General features: G+C 37.5%; 1 long non-coding RNA gene across 1 annotated transcript; it reads left to right on the top strand.

Moving 5' to 3' along the window:
• Positions 1 to 332: 332 nt before the first annotated feature.
• On the top strand, positions 333 to 5299 carry LOC140686811 (uncharacterized). The gene is made up of 2 exons (XR_012060763.1): positions 333 to 422; positions 4465 to 5299. It is a non-coding gene; the product is annotated as an uncharacterized lncRNA (long non-coding RNA).
• Positions 5300 to 7104: the final 1805 nt, after the last annotated feature.

Below are 7104 nucleotides of genomic sequence, written 5' to 3'. Positions count from 1 at the left end.
TTATATTTAGACCTGCAGAACAAGCTTAGACAAATCAGTCAATGTTATGAAGTGGTACAGAAAGCAGCAGAGACAACATCTGGATGTTGATATATGAGACAGAGCACATAAATGGGATTCTTTCCCTAAAATACTGCATTTAAACTGTGCTCCAGCTGGCTCTCTGGCATTTGTAATTGTCTACACACACACACACACACACACACACACACACACACACACACTCCACATTCCCAGTAAATAAAAGGTTTTCATTTAGGTGGGACAACTTATTCTAAGGTGCAAAGTTCTAAGAGTTCCACATTCTCTATGACATATACTTTAAGGTACAAATGATAAAGTCTCTTAATTCTATTGGCATAAGAAGGGAAGAGCACGCTGGCTTCAGAAAAGAGCCAAAGGTCTTTTGAGGTTAACAGGAAGTAAGTACTATATCACGTTCATTGGGACTGAAAGAATCTTGAAGTTCATCAGTGAAAAGAATTTATCCTGCAAACTTAGAATTTTATGTATTATTTCATGTATTACTTGTAGCAAATTATTATCATCTTACAGATGGGATACCTGAGGCTCTGAGGGGCCAAATGACTTTTCCAAAAACACATGCTTGATTTGCAGCAGACATAGGATATGAACACACATCTTTCTGGCACATCGTGTTGCCTATGGTGTGATGGTCACTCATCCTCCATCCATGTTTAATCCCACCCTACCCATCAGTTCTTCCTAGAAGCCAGAACAGAGCTTAGCCTGGTTTTTGTGGGTCAATCGTGATGATTCTACACCTTTCAAATCTATCAAATCAGAGAGTTCAATCAAATACCATGTCAGTTGAAGGCTTTTTAGTCTCAGTTAACAGAAAAGTGTAGGTTTGAAGTAGGGCCAAAAATGAAGGTAATTTAGTGGCACACATAATTATTATAATGGTTAACTTCTAATAAGCCATGGCTAACTAGCTCAATGATGTCTCCAAGGACTTGGTTTTCTCCATCATTATTCTTTATCTTCTACAATGTCCATTTCATTCCAAAACTCATCCCTTCAATATTCCAAGAAGGAAAACAGAAACATCCAGAAGTACATGGTTCCTTTTTCACATTAAATAGTAAAGGAATCAGCTTCAACCCAACAATTTAAACAAATCTCCTAAGATGTATTTTGATTAGACAATCATATCACATGGCCAACCATGAATGGACTATTGTCTCCAGGGGGTGGAATGTGTCAATTATTTTAGCCTCAATCATGTGCTTGAGTTCTGAAGTGCAGGAGAAGTCAATTTCTTGGGAACCACATGAACCCACAAATAAAAATCAAGGGCTACTAAGAAGAAAAGAGGATGCATGCTGCAAAAGTATATCAATCAGAACAGGGTAGATTATGTTGTGGTAGCAAATGACCCCCAAATCTCAGAAGCCTAAAACAACAAAAGTTCATTTTTAGTTAATCTTCCATCATTTCCAGCTGGGAGTTGTGTTCTATGCCATCAGTGCTGTTCAAGACTTAGTTTACAAAACAGCCACTTTCTGGAACATTGCCAAATAGACTAGGCAAGGGAGAAGAGAACATAAGGAAGCATGCACTCACTTTTATAGAGTCTTCACACCACCTGTCATTGAATATCAAAAGCAAGTCACGTGGCCACATGTAACTTCAAAGCAGGAAGGGAAATGCAATACTACCCTGTTCATAGATGGGTTTTGTGGAGAGATTTCATAAATATTCCAAGAAATAACCAACAAACAGCCATCATATCTACCCTGAGTTAGAGAAAGAGAGACATTTGAGTTCAAACACTACCAAAGGATTTAAGGAAGATTATATTATAAACTTGAAGAATTAGGACCTCTCCAGCTGAGGAAGAGGTTGAATTGCTGTAAGGTGCTCACTTAATCCTTATCCCCTTCATTGATATTTCCTTTGCATAATAATAGTTGTCTCACAAAGTTTATAACAGAAGGATCAACTAGAATAAAGAAAATATATGGAGTTAGGATTGGGCAATAAAAGTGTTCTATCTTTTGCTGTATGGCTAGGCAATAAATTCAAGGACCTAAATGACATTCCTTTAGAACTCATAAGCATTCCACTTACCCAAGAGCTAAGGGGAGAGATACAATCAGAAGAAAGCAAAAGCTAATTTTAAATTTAACTTGAAACCACTGTTAGACTGTTTTATAAGACACTTATTTGGATGTTACCAGAGTGTGTTATCATAGCCGTTTTCTTATCTTTTTTTCTAACAACAACAAAACAACAAAACAAATACAAAACAAGCCAAAACCAAAAATAATACAAAAAAACTTGTGAAGCATTCGCCAGAAAAATTAAAGCTCTGTAATTCTGATTTTAAAAATCAATCTTAAGAAGTCACTGAGAGTATAAACAAAAATAAATGAGAAACAAAATGGCCTAACAGAAGTGTCTAAGACACTGCCTAACAAAGAAGTCTGGTGGGAAGCTTCTGATGAGATCAATGGGTGAGACAAAATCAAGACTTAATCCAATCTTCCTTTAGAAAAAAAGCAATAATGCTTTCACAGGAAAATTTTATTTTCAATGTTATAGTGTTGCTTCTAGTAAAGGGAAATGAGAATCTTAATGACTTTGGGAAAAACCCATCACTTGAGTGATGTCATACAATTTTATGAAGTGGGAATGCAATGATCAGAAGGTCTGCCCATGTGTACATAACCACATTTGGTATTTTAAGGAGTTTAACCATCTAGTCTAAATTTTTCTCTAATGATATGTATCCAATTAACTGTGATAGCTTCTTCGAGTCTAGGAAAAATATTGTCTCAATTTTAAGCACTTAAAAATGTTTACTTCTTACTTCATTCAGCAAATATATATTACAACCCAACCGTGCACAATCTAGGAGCTGGAAACTGAGTGATGAACAGTACAGACAGGAGTTCACTTTGCCAAACTTCTTTCCTATGGAAGCAAGGGCCCTAGGGATTCAACCCTGGCTGATAAGATTGGCTCATGGCTGTGGGGTTGAGACTCATGGAAATCTCAAAGTCAGCATTCAAGGTCAAAGGGAATATTAGAACCACAGAAAATCCTGAAACAGAGCACAGGAAAAAAAAAATCCCATAGGTCCTAGAAGGCAGAAAGAATGTGCTGACAGAAGCAAGGAGGCGAAGGAAAAAATAACAGCTAATGATTACATTGGGCTGATTAGGATCCTTGAACAATTCTAACTTTAATGTAGCAACTCAGTCAAACCTCACAAGAAGGCTATGAGGCAGGCTTTATTCTCCCTGCTTCACAAATGAGAAAACAGGCATAGAGATACAGAAACTGACTTACCCAAGATCACATCCATCTGCCTAGCTCCAGAGTTTGTGTTCTTAACCACAAGATGCCATTAACACAACTGAAACAGAGCAAACAGGTTCATTTCCCATCCCCAAGAGTTGGGCAGTGCTACACTTGGAGAGATTAAGTAGGGCATTAAACATAAACCAGGTTTTATTCATGGAGCACTGGTAATAGCTCGCCTACATAGGAAGCAAGTCGTTTATTTTTGGAAAGACATTTGCTTAATCTACAAGCACTGGAGATTAACAAAAGCCACATTCACATTAGATGAGTCCCAGCAACTTTAAGGATGCAAGTTTTCTTATGGTAGAGATCAAGTATTATATATTTTTATGTTGCTAAAGCATCAGCTAAAAAGGAATAGTGATTATACAATAATTAACACATAGATAGATGAACTATAAATGACTTTAACTAATTTTTCTTTTCAAATTTCCATTTTCTTCAGCAATTGTTGCTGTTCTTTGTAGAAGAATTAGGAATTTTTCAATGAAGCAAAAAAAATTATACAATTTCTCAAAGAATTCAGAATGTCTTAAGAATGCTTATCAGGATACATAACACTGCTTGCTTCCCCCTACCTTACTTGGGACTGGGGAATGCTGCTTTCATTGCAACCGTGATTCACTGGTAGGACTGTCAAATGAATTCAATGCTTCTAATTGAAAATGTATCCCTGTGCACACTCAATTATTTTTACAGCTTTTGATTTATCTTTGGTGCTCAAGCCCTAGGGTCAAAACAAAATAAAAATTTAAAAAACTCCACACAAATATCAAGAAAAAATTTTGGATTTTGCCATAGTTAGCAGTGTGTATTTATTCAAATGTTCCAATAAACTGAGAGCACTGGGCTCCCACAGCCTCAGGCTGTTCTGCTAGATAAAATGCAAGATGCTCAGTTAAATCTGAATGTCAGATTAATAATAAATAATATTTTAGAATAAGTGTGTCCCAAGTATTGTATGTGTTTGATTTGTGTGTGTGTGTGTGTGTGTGCGCTATATCTAACAAGCCTGTCACCAAGGTCTAAGAAGCAGGGGCTGCACTAGGAGCATGTCACAGCACCAAACGTGTGTGTGTCTGCCTGTCATTGGTCTTGCCTCACTGAACCTTGGTTTCCTTATTTTCAAAGACAGAAGAGTTGGACTAGTCTAATTCTGAGGAACCTTTCTTCAGTACATCTCTAGATTCAACTAGTCTCTAACAGTCTGGACTATATGCAAAGGAAAGAAGAATGATGTCATTGTCTGTAAAATGTCCTGTGAGGCAGAGAAATAAATTATGAACCTTCACTTACCATCGTTCTCTCCAAGAAGAAGAAAACAAAGAACAACAACAACAGCAAATTAGGCGATGAGGGCAGGACGCGGCTGTCTCCTGGGGAGTTTCAACCAGATAAGAGAGGGTGTTACGGGGTGTGTTCCTCTCAGAAAGTCTCCTGCTGTTCTCCTTTGGAGGTGACCATTTGTTCTGAACACAGGGTTCCAAAATTAAGAACTGGCCTCTTTTGTGTGGAAAAATAATTTTAATGCATTTCTAAGAAGCTAAAATACACAAAGCTGTAAGAAAAATGCTTTTTAAAATACATTTGCATTCATTTAGGGGCTGGAATGCTGAATGTAACTGGTTTAGCTCAAGAAGTTTTTAAGTGGGCTTATTTTTTGCTTGAAAAAAAATATTTGTGTGTGAGGTAGTAGACAGTAGCAGGATGCAAGGATACAGCTCTGCCACTGCCATTTTTCTAACTTGGCAAGACAAATTCACACCCCTCACACCACTTTCCCTGAGAGCTCTATATGAAGGATTACCCCAATGCTTTCATTGCTCTATTGTTCCTAATTGCTCAGCCTTTCCCCATTCTGGCTTGAGGTAAACCAGAAATGCAATGAATTACATGGACTATATGTGTGAACAGACTATCAGCTATTCTTCTTTTCTGGGCATTAAAAATACAGTTCTTCAATTTCTATATATTGTGAGCACCATTTCTTTTCAGAGAAGGATAAAAATACTAAGCAACTTTCCACTGTGGCAAGGAATTCTGGGAAATCTTTTCATAACAAGACCATGAACAGGAGAATACAGGGCTAATTTGGGAAACCCACCGTGTAGCATAGGAGAGACCCTGTGAATGTTTTGGTTAGGGAATACATCACAAGCAAATGCAGATGTTCCCTAGGTTAACTCTTCCTCCAGGAATTGCATTTTTTAGTGAAAGGGAGACCAGAAGAATCATGAATGTGATTCTCTACAATTAGAAGCCCCACAAATGCTATGCTTTATCATAGTGGAATAAAAAGTTAGAGACAGGAGGTGGATAGGGTTTACTTATTTTGGCTACTGGAGACTGAACAGTTAAACCAAAAAATACATAAGCTTGTACAATTGGAGGAGTCCAGTTCCACCTAATCTTGTAGGTTGCCCTGGATATCTGCTGTAAGCTTTCAACTCTGTTCATGTTTCCTGGGTCTTATACATAGGACAATAAGCAGAATGGAATCGGAAAATACAATCCTCTGTCAGGGTTTCTCAACTTTGACACTATCGACATTTGGGGTAGAATAGTTCTTTGTAGTGAGCAGCTCTCCTGTACACTATAGAATGCGAAAATAGTACACCTGGCTTCTACACACTAGATAACAGTAGCACATCACCCCCTAATTGTGACAACCCAAAATGTCTTCGGATACTTCTAATCGTCCCCAAGGAGAAGGCAAGGCAAAATCGATCCAGTTAATCCATGAAAGGAGGGATCAGACTCTCGGGTTGGGGGAGGATTTAGAGGCTGATAAAACAAAGCTCAGAAATAAATACATGAAAGATGTCTATATTTCTTCTCTCTGCATTGTGCCATTCTCATAGCAACAAAGACAACTTCATATAAATTGTACAGTTTACTCAGGCACCATAAACATTAAGGCAAACAAAATGTGATGACTACAAATGCTATTTTTTTGTCTCTAGTCAAACATTTTGTTTGGATATTGTCTTCCTGACTATTCACTCTCAATATGACCTATACTTCTCATAAATGCAGTTTTCTACATACAACAGACTGCTCTAATCGGCCTATATATTCCTCCAAGATCTAGGTCCTGCCTGCTCCTACAAGCCTCCTCTCCTCTATTCCACATGCATTCTCAAAATCATCTGTGTCACCACGCTGGCCGATTTCTCAGCCTGGAACGCAAGTCTCCCCATGAAACTGAGAGCTCACTAAGCACAGACCCTGTGTGTTTCTCCTTTCATTTTCAACACTAAGCACAATCCTGGGCATACTAATGTCCACTAATTTTTTTCAAGAATAAAATAAGTTAATGGTAAGCCCAAGAAAACTCTTAAATGGCACCTCTATGTTCTTCCAGGACACAAATCACCTCTATTTATTCAATCAGCTCCCTCTTGTAGTTGAAGTTAAATAGCGAGTTGATTCAGAGTGAGTGTTCTCCATTTTTCCCCTTGAAAATCTAGAACTCCAGTTACTGATTAGAACATTTTAATTGGCTTCTTGTGTATTTATTACCCGGATTATTAGTTTTTTTTTTTTCAGTGAAAGGTTCTGTTGTGTAAAGAGTAAGATGTAAAAATGGAAAGAAAGAGCTATGCCTAAGGACTCAGGGGCTTTAAAATTTTTTCTAGAATTAAGTATTTTGTATGTGTTGATGGGGCAGAAAGAGGAGAACAATATAAAACCAAAATAATGATGTTTATCTTAAGGAGAATAGGCCAAATAAAAAAATAAAGCTTCTTTGGAAATAGCAAGAAAATCATT

Source organism: Vicugna pacos, chromosome 17 (assembly GCF_048564905.1).
Source record: "Vicugna pacos chromosome 17, VicPac4, whole genome shotgun sequence".
Taxonomy (NCBI): Eukaryota; Metazoa; Chordata; class Mammalia; order Artiodactyla; family Camelidae; genus Vicugna; species Vicugna pacos.
This window is presented reverse-complemented; position numbering and strand designations above follow the sequence as displayed.